This window comes from Dermacentor andersoni, chromosome 1 (assembly GCF_023375885.2).
Source record: "Dermacentor andersoni chromosome 1, qqDerAnde1_hic_scaffold, whole genome shotgun sequence".
NCBI classification, from domain to species: Eukaryota; Metazoa; Arthropoda; class Arachnida; order Ixodida; family Ixodidae; genus Dermacentor; species Dermacentor andersoni.
The window spans coordinates 11,705,010-11,730,932 of record NC_092814.1 but is presented as its reverse complement, the minus strand read 5'-3'; the positions used below and the strand labels follow the sequence as shown (position 1 = coordinate 11,730,932).

At 45.5% G+C, this 25,923-nt stretch overlaps 1 protein-coding gene across 6 annotated transcripts in view; it reads right to left on the bottom strand.

Moving 5' to 3' along the window:
• The window catches only part of Vps8 (vacuolar protein sorting 8), a 972,138-nt gene that overhangs the window by 601,785 nt on the left and 344,430 nt on the right, over nucleotides 1-25,923 (bottom strand). The gene's annotated exons all lie outside the window — the stretch shown is intronic.

Here is a 25,923-nt window from a genome sequence, read left to right as displayed (position 1 = left end):
AGCAAGATTCACTTGTCATATTTGATCACAGTGTAAGAAGAACAGGTGTTTTGGCAGAAGCGCTAGATGCATCTCCTAGTGCTGGCCATCTCACTAAGGTGGTGCAGCATGCAACTAGAAGGCTGGGGCGCTGACGTTCCCTAGACGCCATGTTGGACGTTGCAGCCTGTGCTTTTCAGAAGAGTGTTTTCAATGTCACTGTCTTTATGATTTATAAATGCTGCTGCATTTTTCTACTTTTCCATAACAAAAGTATTTCCCTCAATCTGGAGCTCAGACTAAGCATCTTTTGCTGAGGCAGAAATTGAATTCTGGGGTTTTATGAGCCAAAACCACAATGTGATTACAAGGCACACCGTTGTGGGAGGCCCCGGATTAATTTTGACCATCAGGGAATTTTTAATGTGCCCCCAATGCACGGGACACAGGCCCCTTTGCATTTTTCCCCATCGAAATGCGACTGCCATGACCGGGATTTCATCCCGCGACCTCATGCTTAGCAGCGCAACACCATAGCTGTTAAGGCACTGCGACAAGTGCTAAAGCAGAAAGCAATTTAACTTTTCTAGTTGAACAAAGAGTTGCTATCACTGCATTCACTGCATTCTTCCTTTCATTTTACATGAAGGCAGTGTGCTAGGGATTGCTGCATAGTTTCCACACAAATAGAAGCACCTTCACGTAATGCAGTAAATTAACTTTCATGTGTTCCATAGGCTCAAACGAAAATGAAGTATAGCTGTACACGTTTCATGCTCTATGCAGACTTGAAGCTACAAATTGACAGACAGCTAATTTGTTATAAACTATGCTGCCGCCCCTCATGCATCACAGTTTCATTATGGTTCATAATAGAAGGCAATGCTTTTTTCTCTCTCTTTTTTTATTAAAAATTCATGAGGGAAAAGAGGTGACATAAAAAAGCAACTTGCAAGCCGGAAAGATGTCAATCAATGGGCAGAAGGCATATACCCTGAGTGGCCTTTCACACTGCTAGATTTTACATGAGCTCAAATTTGCTCTTCTAGACATGAGAACAGCTCCATTGTGCACTTATGTCCATGTCCTTGTCCTGCAGGCCAGGTCAAAATGCCTCTCGCAACCATAGTTTTCTAGTCATAAGGCTCGGCAAGGAAGACTGAAGAGTGAGGAAGACTCAATGCTCAAGGCTTAATGGTCAAGTAAACGTTGCAAAATGAACAGCATGTTGTCTACCTGCATCGCTTATCAGAGCATGCTTCCAGGCATCTTCACAGGCAAGAGCAAACAATGCAACCGCACTATCGAAGGCATTATCGTCGGTTACGACGCCAGAGTAATTCGAATGATCAACGAGGAAGCCTTAAAGGGGCCCTGAACCACCCCTCGGGCTTGGTGAAATAACATAGTCCGCCGGTAGCATATGCTGCTGTGAAATTCTCAGCCAAGTTCTGCTGTCGTACGCGGTCCGTGGAGCTCGCAAGCGGAGTGCGAAGTCACCTTTTTCTCAAATGCTCTTGCTTCAAAAACCCCATGATCCTCGCTCTTTTGTGTGTGCTCTATTTCGTCATAAAGCACATTCCAACACGCGGCTGCTATTGGTCGCTGCACTCGGCTACACTGTGGCCACCGCAAGGTGCCGCCACGAGTCCAGTGGCTCAGCGCACTGCGGCTCTCTGAAGACAGCCGCGTTTGGTTTACGTTTAGCGCGGCATAGGCACCAAATCGGAAATTTGAACTGCGCACCATGGTGACGTATCCGCCGTAGCCTTCGCAGTGCAAGGCATTGGAGGAGGAAGGGGAGCACAGCTGAGGCCGTGTTTGATTGCCAATAACTCTGCTTCTGCTGAACGCATTGATGTACTTTTTGCGGCAAGGTGGTTCTGAAATAGCCTATCTTCATTTCAAATGTCTTTCTCCACTTCGATAAAAAGTAGTGGTTCAGGGCCCCCTTTAAAAGTAAATAAATTAGCCTTTATTTCAGTTTAAGCATTTCACATGCAATCATATTAATTTATGGAGGTTCAAATTTCACACTTTTCCAGTCTCCTTACGTGTGCCGATTTCCTGACATTATGCTAGTCATACTCGTATTGGGTTGCAGACACAACCACTTCCTGTCCATTCGAATGGTAATACTTAAAACAATCCGTATCATACTTAAAAACTAAACTGGGAATGACGCCTTTCTCAATAATTTATAGCATAAGATATTTTTCAATCGAAGATAAGCATTCATGCCTCAGATGAAATCTTCAGAACATGTCAAGACCCTATCAACAGAATCCAACAGTCTGTCACGAACAAGAAGAAAGGGGGTTAACCGAGGGGCCAGATTTTTTATTAATCATATCATAAGAAGCCAAGAACAAAGACACCAAGGACCACACAGGGGAAATTACTCGTACTTACTAACTGAAATAAAGAAATTATAAATTAATGGAAATGAAAGTGCATGAAAAAACAACTTGCCACAGGTGTATAACAATCCCACGTCTTCGCAATGCTCTACCAATCGAGCTACCGTGGCATTGTCTTCCCATTCACTTTCTGGGGTATTTATGTGTTACTGCTAGAACTAACCCTGGGAGTGTTAGCCAGTGCCACCATTCACAAACCTTGGCGGTAGATGTGGAACAACCTTTCTGCTGCAGGCATCACGAGTTTGTGATCTTTTTGGGTGAAGGCAACTGGTCAATAAAGCCACATGTGCTACCTGAAGGCATCAATTTTGCCGTATTCGAGACCCTCGTTATGTAATGAATGAGAAGAACGGGGGTTTAACCAAGGGGCCCAATTTTTATTAATCATATAGTCAAAAAGATCACGTACTCATGACGCCTGCAGCAGAAAGGATGTTCCACATTTGCCATCAAAGTTTGTGAGTGGTGGCGCTGGCTAGCACTCCCAGGGTTAGTTCCAGTAGTAACACATAAATATCCCAGAAAGTGGATGGAAGACGGCACCACAGTAGCTCAATTGGTAGAGCATTTCACGCGTAATGCGAAGACGTGGGATCATTCCATACCAGTGGCAAGTTGGCATTTCGTCCATTTTCAATTCCATTAATTAATTTATTTATTTACAGATACTGCAGGCAGCATTGCTGCCCAAGCAGGAGAAGGTTACAAGAGGTGAGTTCGCAAAGAATGCTCAAAAGTATTAACATTAGTACATTCAACAACACAAGCAAGCAGGCGGTTCCATTGTTCGCTTGTGTAGGAGAAAAATGAATTTTAGAATTGTTTAGTTCTGGCATAATGTGGCCTTATAACTTTTGTGTGATTTAATCTTGATGATCATTGTGGTGAAGAAAGTAAGTATGATTCACGTGGCAATCAAGTTTTGTTGTGATAAAGCAAGTACAAGAATTTCAACCTGGCAGTCTGCCTGCGTAACTGGAGCGGCTCCAACTTATGTTGCCTTAGCATGTCAGTAATAGATGAATGTTTTCGATAATCAGATGAGATGAACCTGGTACCATGACGTTGGATGCGCTCCACCTGTTCGATGTTCTTGGCATGGTGCGGATCCCACACCACAGACGAATACTCTAGGACTGGTCGAACCAGAGTGCAATAGGCTTCAAGTTTTACGCTTGATGGAGACCCTTTTAATTTCCCGCATAGGTAGGATAATTTCTTGAATGCTTTAGAGCATATGTCGTTAATATGCATATCCCATTTAAAATTGATTGTAATTGTTAGAACTAGGTATTTAATTGATGTAGCAGGATTTATCCACAGATTGCCAATTTTGTAAACATATTGTAAGGGATGTTTTTTGGTTGTAATTGTCATTGATACAGTTCTTGAAAAATTAATTTTCATCACCCTTTGTTCGCACCAGTCTGCAAGTTTACATAAATTAGTATTCAGTAGTTGCTGGCAGGAAGAATTCTTCATGACAGAGTAAATAACGCAGTCATCGGCAAACAACTTCACAGTGATACCTTCCTCAACACTATGAGAAATATCACTGATATATATATGAGAAACAATAGGGGTCCGAGCACTGACCCCTGTGCTACACCAGACAGAACCTGTTAACACTCAGACCCAATCCCACCACATTCTACAAATTTTCTTCGATTCTGTAGATATGCTTGCAACCAATTGATAAGATTGTCTGGCATCCCAATTTCTTAGTTTTTAAATAAGCAAGCTGCGGGGTATACAATCAAATGCCTTTGATAAATCCAGGAAAATTGCATCTATTTGTTTGTGATTATCAATTTCCAGGGAAAAGTCATAAATTACTGATAGCAGCTGTGTTGTAGTCAACACATTCTTACGGAAACCATGTTGAAATTTGACAATGAAGTTGGTGAATTCAAGATGGTTGGATACATGATGAGCTATTATGTGCTCAAGCAACTTGCAACACGTGCATATAAGCGAGATAGCTCGGTAATTTACAGCATTCAACTTTTCGCCAGACTTAAAGACAGGCACTATTCAGGCAACTAACCAATCACTCGGCAGGCAACTTTGGTCAAGTGAGGCATTGAAAATGATATGAAGGTAGTAAGAAATTATTTCAGAGTACCAATGAAGGAAAGCGTTAGAAATATGGTTGACGCCACTTGACTTTTTTGGTTTGATATTTAGTAGGAGTGTGTGTACGCTCTCGCAGCTTAAAAACAAACTTGGCATGTTAAGAGGACAAGGAAATGCCTTAACAGTGGGGTGATATGCCGTGATAGAAATCTGTGTAAATGACCTTTGAAGAGTAATATTGAGTTCATTGGCAATATCTTTGAGATTTTAATTAACATTACCATTAATACGTAGTTGATCGACAGTCTGCTTGCTACCAGACAAAAAGCACCAAAACTTGCCAAAGATGAGCCTTTAATAAAAGAAACAAGGGTTTTGTCACAGAAATTATTGCGGGCATTTCCGAGTTTGGAAACCAGATCTTCTTTGAGAGCATGCACATCAGTATTGTGAACCTTTAATTTCGGCTTCCATGCTAAGCGACGTTTTAAGTGTACAATATCCAGGTTGATCCAATGGTTGTGATGCCTCATTTTCTTTCGCTGGACGGGAATAAACCTATTCATGCATTCAGCTACCATAGCCCTGAACCTGTTCCAAACGTACAAGACGTCTCCTCCGTGTTCGAAATTCGGAAAATTTAAATGTAAAATGTCAAGAACCGATTCGTCATCTGCAGCCGAAAAATCATGGAATGTTTTTGCTATTGGTGGTACTTTCCTGCCATGTGCGTTTAAAGTTATATGGACTGATTTATGATCAGCAATGCCATTCATGATGGACACATTGCAGCCTTCAGGAAAGTTTTTAAGAAATAGACAATCAAGGATCGCTGCAGTCGTTTCTGTGACACATGTAGGAGCATTAACCAGCTGCGTTAGGTCTAAAGAGAAAGGTTCATCAAGAAGGAGACGTGCACTTTCGGCATCATTGGAATCTACGATATTTAAAGAGTTCCAGTTAATGCCTAGCAAGTTGAAATCACCAGCGAGCACAAATTTTTGATTTGGTCTTATGAAGCTCTCAAGATGGTCAGCCAGTTTCAGTGAACACTACAGGCCGATGCAACTCTAGCTCCACTGTATAGTCGCAGTCTTCACTGAGAAACGATTGAAGACAGGTGGTTGCTCTATTCATCCTCAACTGACATGACACACTGTTATAAGGAGCCAACAAACAAAGATACCAAGGACAACACAGGAGACAACCAAGGACAACACATAATTTCTTTATTTCATTAGTAAGTACAAGTAATTTCCCCTGTGTTGTCCTTAGTGTCTTTGTTTGTTGGCTTCTTATAACAGCGTGTCATGTCAGTTGAGGATGAACAGAGAAACCCCCTGTCTTCAATCTTTTCTCAGTGAAGACTGCAACTATACAGCGGAGCTAGAGTTGCATAGGCCTGCAGTATTCACTGAAGCTAGAATGCATACTGCAACCCGTTGGTTTTATAGAACCTTGATAAGAACATATAATGGAAGCACAGATAATCAGAACGCCTTAAAACTGGCATCTATCTCTGCCAGCAGACTGTTTCTTCAATTCCTCTCAACTAGGAATGTGCAAATGTTAAAAAACTTTCGAATAACGAATCTAAAATTGTTCTATTCGATTTGGTCTTGAATTGAATAGGTTTTAACCTGACTATACTGAGATCTTTTACACTGAAGTATCTGTTATATCGAGCAACTTCTGAACACTGTAAAGTTATAATGAGAATGTATAGAAAAATATATGATTACATTGAACAAAAATAGCACCCACTACCAAAGCTGCCCCAGAAGCTGGCTTTCCTGTGTGGCAGCCAGGTGAGTTGCGAAGACCCCCTCAGAAAAAGTGGGTTAGCCCGACAGCACCTGCGTGGCTCTATCGCACAACTTCGCTGCGGGTGGGCACCCTCCTACAAAAGATGATCCTGACCTGCCCCGCAGTGCTCACTCACATCTTTTCCTGCACGTTTGAGGGTTTGAGGCTTAAGGAGGTTCATAATATTGTCAGGCCCTGTACACTCATATTCCAATGATCACCACAGAGAGCAACAAAATCAACCCCGGCATGTTTCAGCATGAAGCGAATGCAGTAAATCGACTCAACTCTCTTTTATCTCAAAATACAGGCAGCCACCAATTGTACTATTGCACTTCACATTAGGAGCGTGTTGTAGTGACAAATTTTATTGCAAGATTTCATTGAAATCAACGAAGAGTACTTATAACATAGTATCACGCATAGGCTAAAAAAGCTGCTGTTTATACAGCCTTCTTTAAATAGTACACAACACCTCTTATCAGCGGTTATTGCTTCAGCTGACACTTGGTCGTGAGCAGCTTATTGACATCGATCTCTTACGTGACGTCATGGTTTGTTTCGCCAATTTGAATTATGCAGCAGTAGAACAATGCAACGGCTTGTAGTTCCTTTGCACAGTGTCATGCAAGGTTGCGCTACTTTTGTTTTGCTGAATATATCCCAGCCAGTTTAGGCATTGCCCTTTTAACAGCTGCAGCCACCGAGGAACTACGTTCTAAGCTGTCAATTTTTACTAGCTCAATTGCTTCAGCAGCATGAAGCTACATTCTAAATCTGCCACCGGAGGAACACCTGGTTTGCAGACTGAGGATGTATACACTGGCGAGTAAAAACACACAGCTTGTGCTTCTTACCGTTGACATTCTTAGCATGTCGCAAGGAAACGACGCATTACAATCGACAAGTTTTGAACATGCCAAATTCTGTCAGCCATGGCTAAAATCTGAGTTTCCTAAAGCAATGTGAAACTGTGAAACTGTTACCCATTGTATAATGATGCATGAGCTGCTTTCTTGTATCCTTCATTTTCTGTACATGCCCCCCCTCACACAATACTCCTATTTGGAGCCTGTGAGTATTTTGAATAAATAAATAAATAAATAAATAAATAAATAAACAAACAATGTGGTTTCCGTTGAAAGTGGGTTGTTGATTCAATAAATGTGTATTCTCTTAAGTTATTGCCGGCCAAAGCATCGTGAAAAACACCGCAAAAATCATGTCACTGCATTAAAACGGGTACGCATACATCTAACTTCTTGCATGCATGTTTGTAGCACATATATCAATGCAAAATAGATATGAACTGTCTAGTTAGTAAAAGTTGCACTTGAAAAGCAGTGTTGTGTGCAAAACCTTGCTGCTAAGTTCAGTGGAATAGTTCAGCAGTGTTGCTGGGCATGGGGAGCCCCATTTACAGAAAGTACATATATTTATCAGTGTTAGCCAGTAAAAGTTGCACTTGAAAAGCAGTGTTGTGTGCTGAGCCTTGCTGCTAAGTTCAGTGGAATAGTTCAGCAGTGTTGCTGGGTATGGGGAGCCCCATTTACAGAAAGTACATATATTTATCACTGTTCGCCAGTAAAAGTTGCACTTGAAAAGCAGTGTTGTGTGCTGAACCTTGCTGCTAAGTTCAGTGGAATAGTTCAGCAGTGTTGCTGGGTATGGGGAGCCCCATTTACAGAAAGTACATATATTTATCAGTGTTAGCCAGTAAAAGTTGCACTTGAAAAGCAGTGTTGTGTGCTGAACCTTGCTGGTAAGTTCAGTGGAATAGTTCAGCAGTGTTGCTGGGCATGGGGAGCCCCATTTACAGAAAGTACATATATTTATCAGTGTTAGCCAGTAAAAGTTGCACTTGAAAAGCAGTGTTGTGTGCTGAACCTTGCTGGTAAGTTCAGTGGAATAGTTCAGCAGTGTTGCTGGGTATGGGGAGCCCCATTTACAGAAAGTACATATATTTATCAGTGTTAGCCAGTAAAAGTTGCACTTGAAAAGCTGTGTTGTGTGCTGAACCTTGCTGCTAAGTTCAGTGGAATAGTTCAGCAGTGTTGCTGGGCATGGGGAGCCCCATTTACAGAAAGTACATATATTTATCAGTGTTAGCCAGTAAAAGTTGCACTTGAAAAGCAGTGTTGTGTGCTGAACCTTGCTGCTAAGTTCAGTGGAATAGTTCAGCAGTGTTACTGGGCACGGGGAGCCCCATTTACAGAAAGTACATATATTTATCAGTGTTAGCCAGTAAAAGTTGCACTTGAAAAGCAGTGTTGTGTGCTGAACCTAGCTGCTAAGTTCAGTGGAATAGTTCAGCAGTGTTGCTGGGCATGGGGAGCCCCATTTACAGAAAGTACATATATTTATCAGTGTTAGCCAGTAAAAGTTGCACTTGAAAAGCAGTGTTGTGTGCTGAACCTTGCTGGTAAGTTCAGTGGAATAGTTCAGCAGTGTTGCTGGGTATGGGGAGCCCCATTTACAGAAAGTACATATATTTATCAGTGTTAGCCAGTAAAAGTTGCACTTGAAAAGCAGTGTTGTGTGCTGAACCTTGCTGCTAAGTTCAGTGGAATAGTTCAGCAGTGTTGCTGGGTATGGGGAGCCCCATTTACTGAAAGTACATATATTTATCAGTGTTAGCCAGTTGTCCTGTTTTTTGTGTTGGTTTGTGCGATGGCAATAAACTGAGATTGCCAATGCCCGTCTCGCGATGCAACCTGCGTGATTCAACACTGGAAACGAGGGTGGGATCAGTCCCGTACCAATAAGTGAGTCACTCAACTGCGAAGAGATTGGTGCCATGGAAGGCTAGCTTTGGTGTCTATCCACTCACAATGGCGACTGCCACAGAAGGGCAGAAGGGTTCCTCGAGCGTTTCGGCCTCGCCTGCACTGAAGACAGGGAAGACTACACAATGTTTCAAGTTCTTTCTGGTGGCACAGGAAATGACAGATGTTGACAAGAAGAGGCCAACATTCCTCAGCCACTGAGGTCCTGCCACATTTCAGTTGGCCAAGGCGCCCGTGACGCTGGCCCAGCTTAAAGATGCCCCTTCAAAACAATCCTCACCATACTGTGAGGTCACCTAATGCCAAAGCCACCCGAACCTGCTGGTGATATGAATTCCACTGCCGCGACCAAACACCAAGCGAGTCCGGCGCCGCCTACCTTGCTACTTCTTGAACCATGGTGCAACACTGCAACTCTGGCGTGCTCAACACCATGGTACGGGAAAAATTACGGGAAAATTATAATTAAATTGTCTGGATTTATATGCCAAAACCACAATATGATTATGAGGCGCACCGTAGTGGGAGACTATGGATTAATTTCTGCTACCTGGGGATCTTTAACATGCACCTAAGGCGTGGTACACGGGCATTTTTGCATTTTGCCCCCATTCAAATGTGGCCACCGTGGCTGCAATTTGATCCCGTGCCTTCGGGCTTAGCAGCGCAATGCCATAGCCACTACAACACCACAGAGAGTACAATGCCATGGGACCTCTTTGCATTTGCACTGCAGAAAGACATGGTGAAGTGGCGACTTCTGGCAAAAAAGATGTCCCTCACCGGCGCTGTCGAGGAAGCAATTGCTGTTGAGGCCATTGACCAGGAAGACCGCTTACCTTCACTCCAAAGCACAAACACGCCGCAATTCGAGCCAGTGCATCAAGGGACAACGACAGTCCATGACAGCGAGCAAGACGGTGCCAAAGACACATTTTTCGGTTGCGTGCTGGCCCCAGTCAACTACGGGACACCCAGAGACTTTTGAGCAGCTTCTGTGCCAAGTGTAGGAGTCCACACGAACACCGCCTGTGTCGATTCCATGATGCCCAGTGTCGGGGAGGTGGAAAAACTGGGCACACTGCCAAAGTCTGCCAGTCCCAGAGGCATCCTGACCCACTTTGAAGCTCCGAAGCCAAAGGCAAAACACAATATTTCAAGACCTCACACAAATGCCTCTTACTGCAATGATCTGGTGATTATGGTGATCTAGTGACTGCCACCTACAATGTGTTTTAGCCCACCAAAAAGAAGATACATGTGGCAGTAAGAACCGAAGGCGCACGGCGTCAGATCGAAATGGACTCCAGATTAACTTTTTCAATTCCCTCCAATGCCACAGCCCGACATATTTTTCCGAAGCGGCACGTCCACTTGACATCATGATGAGGGACCACCAAGACAACCGTATCACTGTTCATGGGATTGGTACCTTCAGAGTGAGGTTCAAAGATTTCGACTGCCCACTACACCTTGTCAAGGGTGAGCGCTAAAGCCTTCTAGGAGTGGATTGCTTCCTGGCACTCGGTATCAATATCACAGGAGTGCAACACACCAACGAACTACCATTACCATTTAATAACATATTCCAGGATTTATTTATTTTTATTTACATATTTATTTTATTTTATTTTTTTCCTTTTTTTTCCCTCTGTTTTAAAAGGAACACTGGGCTGTCACATGGGACCGCCTGTGCAGTTTGCACTTAACCCCTAGGTTGAGTCCATCCACCTGAAAGCAAAAAGGGTTACTATCTCGCTTCAGCCGAAAATCAACATAGAGTTGGGCAAATCGGTACAACGAGGAATTCTGGAGCTGGCTGATCATGCTCAATGGAAAACCCCTAATGTCACGCCACTGAAGGCAAATGAGAGCATCCATATCTGCACAGATTACAAGTGCACGATCAACAAGGCCTAGCAGCAGCACCGATATCCTGTACCAGTGGTCAGCCACCTGCTGGCATCCCTCTCTGGTGAAGCTGTTTTTGCAAAGCTAGAATTGGCACAGGCCTACCAGCAGCTGCAAGTGACTGATGATCTGCAGAAGCACCGACGATTGTGATTCATTCAGGTGTTTTCTGCATCCACTGTTTACCAATTCAGGGTCAACGTCGTCCCTGACATCTCCCAGAGTTTAATGGAAAACCAAATGTGTGGACTACCAGGCATCATTCCATCTTTTCACGGTCTGCACTGCAGGAGCTTTGTATCAAGATCACGAACTGCTCATTCACTCTCGAGAGCTCCTCCAGCAGTTCCAAGGTGCTGGGCTTAAGGTCAAGAAAGAAAAATGTCAGCTAAAGTGACTCAAGTGGAGTTTTTGGGCTTCCAAGTCGAAGCAGAAGAAATCTACCCAATACTGCCTAAGACAAGCCATCCATAACGTACTACACCCCGTGAACAAAGCCAAGCTGTAGGCCTTCCTGGGTCTTTTCAACTTCTATCATGCATTCCTGCCACACAAGGCCACTATCACAGAACCCCTGCACTGTCTATTGAATAAAAAAGTATCCTGGACGTGGGGACACCCACAAGAATTCAAGGAGCACTTAATTATCCTTATGTGGATGAATGTGAAAGTACTGCGGCTATGTCAGCAGAAGCGCGGTAACATCTGGTGGTGCCACTGGCGGAGTCACGTGACTCGAGCAGCCACATCAGCAGAAACGTCGCGACGTCACATGACCAATGGTGTTCGTCACAAGGTACGTACAATGCAAGGTCAAGGTTCAACTCCCATCAAAGCCCGTGGGTTCAATTGCCTTAACTTTATCCTAATTAACTGTGCCTTAATTTGCCTTAATTAACACTAAAGGTTGCGGGTTCAAGTGTCTTAACTCTATCTATCTTAATTAACTGTACCATAATTAACTTTGCCTTAACACCAAATGACATGGGTTTGGCACACACCAAAGGTTGTGGTTATGAAAGCGTTAACTCTATCTTAATTAAATGTGCCTCAACTTCGCTTTAATTAACACCAAAGGTCGAGGGCTTGTAGCCTTAATTAAGACCTAAGATAATGGGTTCGACTCCCACCAAAGGTCAAGGGTTTGTAGCCTTCTTGGACCATCGTATGGTCCCGTCAACGCCGACAACTGCACCAGATTTTCCACCTCATGTTCCGTACAATGCATTCGCATTAACAGAGGGCATTTGACAGTGTGAAGCAACTCCTGACATCCAACCAGGTTCAGACAGATTTTGATGAGAAGAAGCCGATCATTCAGCCACACAATGCCAGATGGCACAGAAGCACGGTTCACTTTTAATGCATTCGCATTCTTAGGGTACCTCGCATGCTCTCTCTCTCTCGTTCGGTCGGTCGGTCGGTCGGTCTGGTACTTGTCTGTCGGTCGGTCGATCCGTCGATCCGTCTGATGAACCTCCCTGATGATATCTTCAATTAACCAAAGGCCCTCAGTCCCCAGCAGCTGCGGAGCACCTGACCAAGGCAGCAGCCAGACATGTAACGCAGCAGAGGGTGCTAAGAATCTCTGGATCCGGACAGGCCACCAATGGAAACTAACCCTTGCAACATTTTAACACCCGAACCCTCTCGAGTGAGGCTAGCTTAGCAGGTCTGGTACTTGTCTGTCTTCGTCACTTACAGCGCAAACATAGACGGAGGACAAAAAGGACGACGTATACGTATGTCTACGTCGTCCTTTTTGTCCTCCGTCTATGTTTGCGCTGTAAGTGACGAGTTATACCATGGAATTCCAAGTAGCCCGTAGTCAGACCTTACTTGTCTGTCTGTCTGGTACTTGTATGTCTGTCGGTCGGTTCGTCCGTCCGTCTGATGAACCTCCCTGATGATATCTTCAATTAACCAAAGGCCCTCAGTCCCCAGCAGCTGCGGAGCACCTGACCAAGGCGGCGGTCAGACATGTAACGCAGCAGTCGGTGCCAAGAATCTCTGGATCCGGACAGGCCACCAATGGAAAATAACCGTTGCAACGTTTTAACACCCGAACTCTCTCGAGTGAGGCTAGCTTAGCAAGACTCTTCGAGGAACTGTCAGACATTGTTTGGGATATTATCGGCCTTAGTGAGATTAGAAGAACTGGTGAGGCTTACACATTGCTGAATAATGGCCATGTCCTCCGCTATAGAGGTCTCCCTGATAAGAAGCAATACAGGGTAGGATTCCTAATCCATAAAGACATAGTGGGCAACATTGACGAATTCTACAGCATTAACGAGAGGGTAGCAGTAGTCGTAATCAAACTTAATAGGAGGTATAGATTAAAGGTAGTACAAGCCTACACTCCAACATCCAGTCACGACGATCAGAAAGTAGATCAGTTTTATGAAGATGTTGAATTAGCGATGAGAAAAGTGCAAACTTGGTATCCAGTAGTGATGGACGACTTCAATGCAAAAGTGGGGAAAAAGCAGGCGGCTGAACAGGCAATTGCCAACTACGGCGTCGATTCTAGAAACGCTAGAGGAGAGATGCTGGTAGAATTCGCAGAAAGCAATAAGCTCAGAATAATGAACACCTTTTTCAGGAAACGTAGCAACAGAAAGTGGACCTGGAAAAGCCCTAATAGTGAAACAAGAAATGAAGTTGAATGAATGAATGAATGAACGTGTGTGGTTTAGTGGCGCAAGGGCCAGATATGGCCAAAGAGCGCCAAGACAATGTTAGTGATTTAGCAGTGGAATGATGAGTTCTGTGAAGAAGATGTGACTTGGCTGTAAAGGGGCCTAAAAATAGTTGCTTTAAAGTGCGTAAAATCTACGTGCTATAAAATTACGGCGATGACTAATGACGAATACTATGAACACTCAAATGCATTGGGAAAAATGATGCAATGTACAAAATATGTGAGATGCTAAAATTTTCTAAGAGCACTACTGCCTCGCCAGAGCCCTTGAACCCAAGGGACGAGAGGCATGTGCTATACGAAACAACTATCACAGCGCTATCCTCTATAGAGAGGAGGCGCTACGAACGTATGGGCTAATTACATGTAATACAACATCTTTCAGGAAACCTAGGACTGCGCTGGTATCAAAGAGCGGTTCTGCAACGAGTAACATAACAGGATGAAGGAGGATGTGCTGCCGGTATGCTAAGGGAAAATGTTTCTTTCTTTCATATTCGGCTTCCCGACACTCCAGGAGGACGTAAAAGACGGTCAGCCTCTCCTCGCACCTACCACAGGTTGGGGGCTCATTTCCAGTGAGTAAAAAATTGTGGGTGCCAAATGTGTGTCCTATTCTTAGACGACAGAATAGGACATCTGTCCGGCGTGATGTTGTTACAGGAGGCCAGAAACCTAATTGTGGCTTTATTACATGCAGCTTATTATTTGTTTCCAGGTCCCACAAGCGTTGCCAGTAGTTTCGCAGTTTCCTTCTTAAGAAAGGCTTCAGGTCTGTGACAGGGACTGCAGCGGTAGAATTAACAGTGTGTGATGCAATTGATGTGGCGATCTGGTCCGCTAGAACGTTACCCTGGATGCCCCTATGGCCAGGCACCCAGCATATAATCACATGCTGGTTAGATACATATGCTTTACATAAGACGGAATAGAGTTCAATTATTATAGGATTTTTGTGCTTAAAGAACGATATCAAAGACTTCACAACACTTAGGGAGTTCGTATATATAACTGATTTTTTGAGTTTTGATTTCCTTATATGCTTCACGGTCGACAATATTGCGTAGGCCTCAGCCGTGAAAATACTAGTTTCCGGATGCAGTAAATCGGATTCCGAGAAGGATGGACCGACGGCTGCATAGGACACCCCGTCGCGTGACTTCGATGCATCTGTGTAGAACTCCGTGCAGGAGTATTTGTACTGGAGTTCCCGGAAATGCATTTGGATTTCAATCTCTGGAGCATGTTTTGTGACTTGCACAAAAGATATATCGCATTGTATGAGCTGCCACTCCCAAGGAGGTAGCAGCTTAGCTGGATGCATTAGGCGAATGAATGAATGTGTGTGGTTTAGTGGCGCAAGGGCCAGATATGGCCAAAGAGCGCCAAGACAGTGTTAGTGATTTCGCGGTGGAATGATCAGTTCTGTGAAGAGGATGTGACTTGGCTGTAAAGTGGCCTAAAAATAGTCGCTGTAAAGTGCGTAAAATCTACGTGCTATAAAATTACGGCGATGACTAATGATGAATACTATGAACATTAAAATCCATCGTAGAAGGATTATGCAAAATAGAAAATATATAAGATAGTAACATTACTTGGACCACTGCTGCCTCGCCAGAGCCCTTGAAACACAAGGGCCTAGAGGCATGTGCTATACGAAAGAGCTATCACAGCGGCATCCTCTGAAGAGAGGACCCGCTACGAACATGTGGGGCTAAAAACATGCAAGACAACATCTTTCAGAAAACTTAGGACTGCACTGGTGTCAAATAAAGGTTCTGGGCCGAGTAGCATTACGGGATGTAGGGGGATGTGCTGCCGGTATGCTAGGGAAAAATGTTTCCTTCTTTCAGATTCGGCTGCCCGACACTCCAGGAGGACGTGGAGGACGGTCAACCTCTCCCCGCATCTACCGCAGGTTGGAGGATCATTTTCATTGAGTAGAAAGTTATGCGTGCCAAATGTGTGCCTTATTCTGAGGCGACAGAATAGGACATCTGTTCGCCGTGATCTTGTTACGGAGGGCCAAGAACCTAACTGTGGCTTTATCACGTGCAGTTTGTTATTTACTTCTGCGTCCCACATACGTTGCCAGTGGTTTCACAGTTTCCTTCTTAAGAAATGTTTCAGGTCTGTGACAGGGACCGAAGCAGTAGGATTAACTGCATGGAATGAAATTGATGTGGGCATCTGGTCCGCTAGAACGTTACCCTCGATGCCCCTATGTCCAGGCACCCAGCATATGATCACATGCTGGTTAGATACATATGCTTTACATAGCGCGGAGTAGAGTTCATTAATTACCGGATTTTTGTGGTTACAGAATGACATCAAGGCCATCATAACACTAAGAGTCCGTATAAATAACTGATTTATGGAGTTTTGATTTCTTTATATGCTTTACAGCCGACAACAATGCGTAGGCCTCAGCCGTAAAGATACTAGTTTCCGGATGCAGCACATCGGTTTCCAAGAAGGATGGACCGACGGCTGCACAGGACACCCCGTCGTGTGACTTCGATGCGTCTGTGTAGAACTCCGTGCAAGAGTGTTTATACTGGAGTTCCCGGAAATGCATTTGGATTTCAATCTCTGGAGCGTGCTTTGTTACTTGAGTGAAAGATGTGTCGCATTGTATCAGCTGCCACTCCCAAGGAGGTAGCAGCTTGGCTGGATGCATTAGGCGAAGCTCGAGGAGTGGAACATGCATTTCTTCACCGAGCTCCCTCATACGCAGTGAGAAAGGCTGTCTTACGGAGGGACGATTACGAAAGAGTGTAGCATATGTAATCTCGTTAACGGTATTAAAACACGGATGTTGAGGATTAGAGTGGACTTTCAGAAAATATGCTTGGCTAATGTATGTTCTCTGCAGATGAAGTGACCACTCATTTGATTCTACATATAAACTTTGTATGGGACTCGTTCTGAAAGTGCCAGTGGCCAGTCGGATTCCTAGATGGTGGACTGGATCTAGCATCTTTAGTGCGCTCGGGGCGGCAGAGTGATAAATCACGGCACCATAGTCTAGTCGTGATCAAATGAGGCTTTTATAGATTCATTAAACACTTCCTGTCACTACCCCATGTAGTCTGGGATAGAAGTTTCATTATGTTCACTGTTTTTAGACATTTTTCTTTAAGGTGTTTAATGTGGGGGATGAAAGGGAGTCTGTAGTCAAGTATAACACCTAGAAATTTGTGCTCTTTGTTTACAGGTATCTGTTGTCCACGCAGTTCTATGCAAGGATCTGGGATAAGTCCTCTCTTTCTTGTAAAAAGAACACAAGAGCTTTTGTTAGGATTGATCTTAAATCCATTCTTGTCTGCCCACTTTGAGACTTCGTTCAGGCCATGCTGTACCTGTCTCTCGCACACTGTGAGGTTACAGGATTTGAAAGCTATCTGTATGTCGTCCACATAGACAGAATAAAAGATTGCCGGTGGTAATGAAACGCGAAGCGTGTTCATCTTCACGATGAAGAGTGTGCAGCTGAGCACGCCTCCTTGGGGTACACCCGTTTCTTGCGTAAAAGGACGCGAAAGTACATTACCGACTTTTACCCGGAAGGTACGACTGGACAGATAGCTTTCTATTAGGTTTAGCATATTACCATGGATGCCCATTTCTGACAAATCTCTTAAGATTCCGTAACGCCACGTCGTATCGTACGCCTTCTCCAAATCAAGGAATATGGATAAGAAAAACTGTTTATGTATAAATGCGTCCTGGATATTTCCTTCAACACGTACGAGATGATCGGTTGTGAAGCGCCCTTCTCGGAAGCCACACTGATAAGGATCAAGCATTTTGCTCTGTTCAAGGAAATGTATGAGTCGCCGATTTATCATTTTTTCGAACACCTTACAAATGCAACTTGTGAGGGCTATCGGGCGGTAACTTGCCACTGAGGAAGGGTCTTTGCCTTGTTTCAAAACAGGGACCACGATGGCTTCCTTCCATGTGATTGGAAGGTACCCTGCATCCCAGAGTGTGTTCAAAAGTGTGAGTAGTGTAACTTGCGTATCATTGTGTAAGTTTTTGAGCATTTCATACATGATTCTATCATATCCTGGTGCAGAGCTCTTGCATGCGCTCAAGGCAGCTCTCAATTCGGCAATACTAAAAGGACGGTTGTAAGGCTCATTCTCTCGACATTTTCTTGTTAATGGCTTACGTTCTTCTATTTGTTTATATTTCAGGAAAGATTGCGAATAATGATTTGAACTTGATACGCTCTCAAAGTGCTCCCCAAGTGAGTCTGCCTGGTCTTGCAGTGTATCGCCCTGTGTGTTTACCAGAGGGAGTGAATATGTTTGCCGCCCTCTAATCCTATTAACCCTGTTCCAGGCTTTGGCCTCATCTCTAAACGAGTTAATACTCGATAAAAACTTGTGCCAACTTTCTCTTCTGGCCTGTCGGCAGGTTCGCCTGCCTTGGGACTTTATTTTGTTAAAGTTGACAAGATTCTCAGCAGTGGGAGAAGCGTGCAGCAACCCCCACGCCTTGTTCTGATTCTTACGGGCGATCCTACATTTGCCGTTCCACCACGGTACACGTCGTTTGCATGCCAAACAACTCACTTCGGATATGCATTTTGATGCGGCATCTATTATGAATGCTGTAAGATACTCCACAGCGGCATCAATATCTAAAGAAGACATGTCAGCCCATGAGATGCTAGTAAGAGTTCGAAATTTTTCCCAGTCGGCTTTGTCTGTCTTCCACCTAGGAGCTTGTGGAGGATATTCGTTTTCTTTAGATGTTCTTATCAGTATGGGGAAGTGGTCGCTCCCGTAAGGATTGCTCGCAACTTCCCATTCGAGTTCGGGCAGTATAGACGGGGAAACTATACTAAGATCTATTGAAGAAAAGGTTGTTTGCTAGAGAGTAATATGTGGGTTCCTTCTTATTCAGCAAGCACGCACCTGAAGAAAAAAGGAACTGTTCAACAAGACGGCCTTGCGCGTCTATACGAGAGTCGCCCCACAGGCAGCTGTGCGCATTGAAATCGCCAAGAACAACATAAGGTTCTGGCAATTCGTCTATAAATGACTGAAATTCATGTTTGTTTAATTTGTAGTGTGGGGGTACGTAAAGCAAGCAAATAGTGACGAGTTTATTTAGAAGAACAGCTCGAACCGCCACTGCTTCAAGGGGCGTTTGTAGCTGTAAACTCTGACAGGAAATACTTTTATAAATCAAATGGCAACACCGCCTGATGATACGACAGCATCATTGCGATCTTTGCGAAACTTGACATATGGTCGGAGAAAGTTTGTATTTTGTGGTTTAAGGTGTTTCCTGTAGACACAGCACTTTTGGATTGTGTTTTTGGATAAGCTCTTGCACATCATCAAGGTTCCTAAGAAGACCTCTGACGTTCCATTGGATTATTTGTGTATGCATATTGGAGGTCAATAGGTGCTGTGTGTACAGAAACAGAAGTAGTGATTATGGAAATGACAGAGATTAAATTACAGAGCCCTTTCGAGGCCCTGTAACGGGAGTTTTGCCCTTTCTGGAGCGTTCGAGGGAGCCTCGCCGCTCCTTAGGCGCTTGGTGCGCCTTTAGGATAGGTGTTGTGTCCATTGCCTCTAGTGAGGCTCCGGACACGTGCTCTTGCGAGCGAGAAGTTTTCAGAGGGAGTCCCACCTTGGAGGGCAAGACCCCTGCTCCCACCAGCCCGGTGGTCAATGGGGCACCCTGAGGGATTTGGCAGCGCCGGCTGTTGCCAGCGCTGGAAGGGGCCGGGGTGGTTGGAGCAGCCTCGGCTGCGCCCACCTTCGGGGTCGAAGGTCCAGCGCCCACCTTCGGGGTCGAAGGTCCCTTCTGCTTGGTTGGCGGAGCAGCGCTAGCTGCAACCACCGTGGGGGCAGACGGCGTAACTGCAGACTCACTGCTTGTGGGTTGGACAGCCGCCGGAGGCCGTTGTGACGCTGCCCCCTGACGCGTCACATCGGCAAAGGTTTTCTTGGGCAGGTATGAAACCCGCCTGCGTGCCTCTTTGAAACTTATGTTTTCCTTGACTTTAATTGTAACAATTTCCTTTTCTCTTTTCCAGGATGGGCACGACCGCGAATACACGGCGTGCTCCCCATCACAATTTACACAGTGGAGATCGTTTGCACAAGCTTCAGTGGTGTGTTCGTGGGCACTACATTTCGCACATGTTTGGCGGCCCCGGCAGCTCTGCGAACTGTGGCCGAAGCGCTGGCATTTGAAGCATCGGAGCGGATTTCGCACATACGGCCTAACACGGAGCTTGATGTACCTCGCCTCGATTGATTCGGGCAGGACACTTGAATTGAAGGTGAGAATTAGGTGCTTGGTCGCAATTTCTTTACCATCGTGCCTCATCTTTATTCTTTTCACATTAACAACGCTCATTGAAGCCCTCTAGGAGCTCTGCCTCTGTCAGCTGAAGCAGGTCATCATCTGAGACAACGCCGCGTGTAGTGTTCATAGTGCGGTGCGGAGTCACTGTCACTTGAAAGTCTCCAAAAGACACTAGATTGGGTAGCTTTTCGTATTGTTTCAGGTCACAGAGCTCCAAAAGGAGATCTCCACTTGCCATCCTTGATGCTTTGTAACCTGGACCAAGAGCCTCACTTAAAGACTTCGAGACTAGAAATGGGGAGATTGTGCGTACTTGTTTATCTGACTTTTCCGAATGAATGACGTGAAATCGTGGGAAGTTGGGTCTTTGTCGTCCAAAAAACTGAAATACATCTTCGGTGCGCCCTCTTTTCTGAGGGCGATCTGAGAGGGGAGGGAAAGAACTAGCCATAGAATAATGTAATTTTCGGCAATAACGCCAACCACCCACCGTGGAGCCCTACAAGGGGACGTTACAGGGACTGTAAAAACAGTTCCTGCAAACGCCAGCTGTACGTTATCACTATAACCAAATATGAGATAACCTAGGTTGGTTATTCACACAAGGTTAACCCTTGCTGCCTGGAAAAATTGGAAGTAAACGGAAGCTAGGAGAAGACAGGAAAGATGAAAAGTAAGAGAAAGACGAAGGTTGGAGGGAGTAAGAGAAGCAGGAAAAGGCAACTACCGATTTCCCCCGGGTGGGTCAATCCGGGGGTGCCGTCTATGTGAAGCCGAGGCCGAAGAGGTGTGTTGCCTCCGCCGGGGGGCCTTAGAGGTCCAAACACCCAGCATCGGCTCAACCCCCAGGATCCCCTTTTCCCCAGACACGGCTAAGCCGCGCACGGCTACACGCGGGTGGGTCCGACCCTCGTGTGCTCGGGTACGTGGTGTCACAACACACCAAACGCCTGCTTATGCAGACGCCCCTGCAGGGAGAAATGAAGTTGACTTCATACTTTCTGCTGATCCCAGCATAGTGCAGGATGTAGAAGTGATAGGAAGGGTAAAGTGCAGTGATCATAGGTTAGTGAGGGCTAGGATTCACCTCAATTTGAACAGAGAAAGAGTGAAATTGGTCAAGCAAAAACAGGTCAACTCAGAGGCAGTAAGGGTAAAAGCAGACAAATTTAGGCTGGTACTTGCAAACAAATATGCAACCTTAGAATAGCGAGATGATGATGACGACATAGAGGTAATGAATGAAACCGCAACGAGGCTGGCTTCAGAGGCAGCAACTGAAGTGGGAGGCAAGGCACCAAGGCAACCAGTCGGCAAGCTCTCCCAAGTAACCAAGGACCTAATAAAGAAACGACAAAGAATGATAGTGTCCAACTCAAGAGATAAGATAGAATTCGCGGTCTGTCTGTCTGTCTGTCTTTGTATGTTTGTATCTAACCGTTTTCCGAGCCACAGAAGCACTGCTGACGTTCTTGAGGGGCACGAGCCTTAATTAAACTATGTAAGTATCTCTATAGTGCATATGTGTGGGTGTGTGAGACTATATACTTTTAAGTGTTTATCACGGTATATGTCACAATCATCACCCAGCACGTGGAGTAACATGTCACGCGAACAGCCACGCTAACATCTCCACAATATGATAAAAGCTTATATCTCTCCCTCTCTAACCGTTTTCTTGCCTGGGACACTGGGTAGTCCTCGGTCAAAATTGGTTAGCGAATTGGGCTGCTGTGCTGCAGTAACAGGGTTCGAAGCCAACCATCGGGCCAACTTGGGTCACTCAGTATATACCAATATATACATACGTGTCGCTCTTCAACGAACCTTTTTTATGCCAACGTGGATCACTGTAGACGTGGGATTGGTTGGCACCACTGTTCAAAAAAATCTCTTTGATGCCGACCTGGAGCACTGGGCATGTGCCAGTAGGCGTGTGCCGCTCTTCAATGAATGTCTGTGATGCCAGCTTGTGTAACTAGGTATGTGCCATTGGAAATGTGCCGCTATAAATGACGAAAAATATCTTAAGTTTCTGCGATGATGAGCGGAATTGTACCCTCGTCACAAGGGTTCCTCAAGGAAAGCAACCCGATGCATTAACAGGCTTCACCACAAATGCTGTTGTGCGGAAGTCATCATCATCAGCAGCCTATTTTAAGTTCACTGCAGGACGTGGGCCTCTCCCTGCAATCTCCAATTACCCCTCTCTTGCGCTAGCAGATTCCAACTTGTGCCTGCATACCCTCTCAACTGAGGCTAGCTTAGCCTACTAGCTCAGCTTTGAAGTCTACTGGTGCTAACATATGGGGCAGAAACTTGGAGGTTAAAAAAGCTCAAGAACAAGTTAAGGACTGCGCAAAGAGTGATGGAACGAGAAACATTAAGGGTAATGTTTCTGGAAGAGAGCAGTGGGGATCAGAGAGCTTACGGAAAGAGGTGATATAGTTCGTATAAGAGAAAGAAACAGAGCTGAGCAGGCCACGTAATGTATAGGGTAGATAACCGGTGGACCATCATAGAGTTACAGAGTGGGTGCTAAGGCAAGGGAAACACAGTCAAGAGAGAGATACAGCAAGGATAGGAAAGGCAGGGAGCTCAACCAGACAAGCACCCGGTTTCCTACCCTAAACTGAAAGTGGGGAAAACGGGAATAGAAAGAAGAAAATAGGGAGAGAGTGAGCACTGAGTGCGTGTCGGAGGATGCACAGGGATACTATAAATGGCCTCTTAAGTCGGTACACTTCAAGTACTGTACTAGTACACGAATCGCTTTTCGTGCCAGTGACGGGTGTGGCCACAGTCAGAGTATTTTTTACTCAGAGAACGGTCTTGAGTCCAGTCCGTTTGAAGTTGTCCTCAGAGAGAGGTGTTGTACGTCGTAGCGAGGCAGATACACAATAGGTGCTCAATGGTTTCCTCGCACCTACAGGAGTCACACATCGGGCACTCGGCCATTCCGATACGATAGAAGTAGGCGTTCGTGAATGCCACTCCCAGCCCCAAGCGGCGCAGCAAGGTTGTTTCGCCGCGGGAAAGGCTAGATGGCAGTTGTAGCCGTAGCATGGGGTCTAGTATATGCAATCGGCAATTGAAGGCACTTGAACTCCAGAAATATTGTGACTTTTTTCGTGCAAGCACGCGAAGTTCCTTGGCAGCGTCCGACCTCGCCAAAGGTATTGGACGTGTCCGAGTGCCTTCGTGGGCAGACTGGGCAGCCCTGTCAGCAAAGTTGTTGCCAACGATACCACAGTGAGCAGGAATCCATTGAAAGATAATGTTGTACCCTGTTTCCAGTGCTTGGTGGTGTACTTCCCTGATGTCGGATATCATCTGCTCGTAAGTTCTGTGATATAATGCAGACTTGATGCTGTGAAGAGCTGCCTTAGAGTCACAAAATACAACCCATTTCTCTGTCGGCTGCTGAACACTGTCAAGGACGGCAGAAAACTAGGTTGGGTGATGAAATTTGGAAATTTGCAGGTGCAGAAATCACAGGGTTCAAAACCAGCCATCAGAACAACTTGGGTAACTGAGTATGTGGCATGTGTACATACGTGCCGCTCTTCAATGACCTCTTTCACGCCAGCATGGGTTACTGCATATGCGGGACTGGGTAGGAGCCGCAGTTCGAAGAAACTCTTTGATGCCGAATTGGAGTACTGGGTATGTGCTGCTCAATCTGTGTTAGTCTCCAATGAACCTGTTTGATGCCGACTTGGGTTACTGTGTATGTGCCAGAAGGTGTGTGCTTCAATGAAAGTCTTTGATGCCAACTTGGGTAACTGCCATTGGTAACTGCCATGAGGATGTGCCATTTTACACAAAAAGATCCCTTAAATTTCTCCATGCTGAGCAGAACCTCAGAAGGGATCCTCAAGGACAGCAACCTGACGCATTAGCAGGCTGCAACACACATGCACTGCGTATGTGACACTTTTCAATGAACAGCTTTCACACAAATATTTTGGCGCGCTGGATGATGAATGCACTAGGTATGTGCCATGCTTCAATTAACTGAGTATGTGCCACTGAGGGTGCAGCAAGCGAGAGAACAACACTAAGCGTTCCAGGAACTGGCAAGCCACACTTCTTTTCTTGGATGCCATGCGTGGACTTCGCGACAGTGCCACTACATGGCGCAGCATGTCCAGAAAGAAGCACGACAAAGGAGCATGGCGCGTTTCTCAGCAGTCCCACACACCGGTACGCCATGCATTTCAGAGGTCACATGCAGGCTTCATGGCTGTGGCGCTAGATGGCGCCGAGTGATCTTATGGAAGTGTGAAAAAGAAGTCCCACTGCAGTACACGGCTCATACATACCTCGTTTCGATGGTGGCAATACGTTGTGTTGCTATATTGATTCAATGCTAACGCATTGCTGTCGACATTCACCATGAGATGGGTTTTGCTACAGTTTCCTTTCAGTTTTTTGTTTTGCTTCAGTTTGTCCTCTCCAGAGGAACTATGCCCAGATCGATAAGGAGGTACTTGCTGTCGTTGTGGAAGTAAAGAGGTTCTATGACTAGGTGTTTGACTGCCTGTTCCAGATCCATATGGACCACAAGCCACTCCTTCGGCTGTTCACGACTGACCGGCAAATGCCACAGATGTATTACCAAGCATGCTGTGGTGGTCCATCTTTTTGAATGGATACCAATGCCCTTTCCTCCAGCAGCCTAGAAAGCAGTTGGGCCATGCACATCGTCTCGGCAGACTTCCCCTAACGCACCAGCGCCAGGATGACTTGTCCTTGGCAGAGCTCATCATGCTTTTAGACATACTTTCAGCATTTCCAAGTCCATGTGGATGACGTGGCTAGGCACTGTGCCAAGGACAGGACAGTGTCCTCTCTTGTGTCCTCAACTGAGTGTGGAGGGGGTGGCCAAGGAACACTGAGTTTCGAATTCATGCCCTTCGTGTCAAGGCAAAATAAACTGTCCACCTACAAGGGATTCTGCTTACTGTGGGGTGAAGATGTGGCAATTCCCCCAAAGGCTACGTTTCCAGGTCCTAGAAGCCCTGCACACCGGGCACCCAGGCATCGTCTGGATGAAGGCACTCGCCCGCAGCCACGTAGAGTGGCCTGACATGGATGCAACCATCGAGAAATAGGTACTGGGATATCTTCCTTGCCAGGAAACACAGTTGGAGATGCCCAGGGCACTAGACCTATACCTCATGGTCACACCTCCACATCGATCTTGTTTTCCCATTCCAAGGGCAGACCTTCTTGATTGGGATGGACTTGTATTCCGAATGGCTTGAGGTCATCCGAATGTCATCAATGACATTGTGCACTATAATTAGTGCCTTACAAAGATTGTTCACAACGACCTTGTCAGATTGCCAGACGCCCTTGTCTCTGTCAACAGCTTGCAGTTTACATCTGCAGAGTTTCGAGGTTCATTGATGCCAACCCTATCAACCAGGCGACATCTGCACTGTTCCATCCATCCACAAACGATCAGGCAGAGAGGATTGTATGGACCACCAAGGAGGCATTGACTCACATAATCCAAGGGAACTGGACAAAGTGCCTGGCAGACTTCACTCTACAGCAGCATGTAGCCATACACACTGTCACAGGACGTTCCCCAGCCGAAGAACTGATGGGCCGCCGACAGTGTACCATGCTGCACCAGCACCCAGAACAAGCCCCAGAAAAGTCCTCCCAGCTGACGGGAGCTCAGGTTACCCCATGTATGTTCCAGTGCGAAGCCAATCTTTGTACTTTGTACGGAACTACAGCCACGGCCCCCTAAGGGTCTCAGCCGTGATCTTCAGAGCAACTGAACCGATCTCTTACAAAGTTGCTCTGCCAGACGGAAGAGTGTTTGCCCAGCACATGGACCAGCTTCATCATTGATTCATCACTCCCACTATGATAGCAG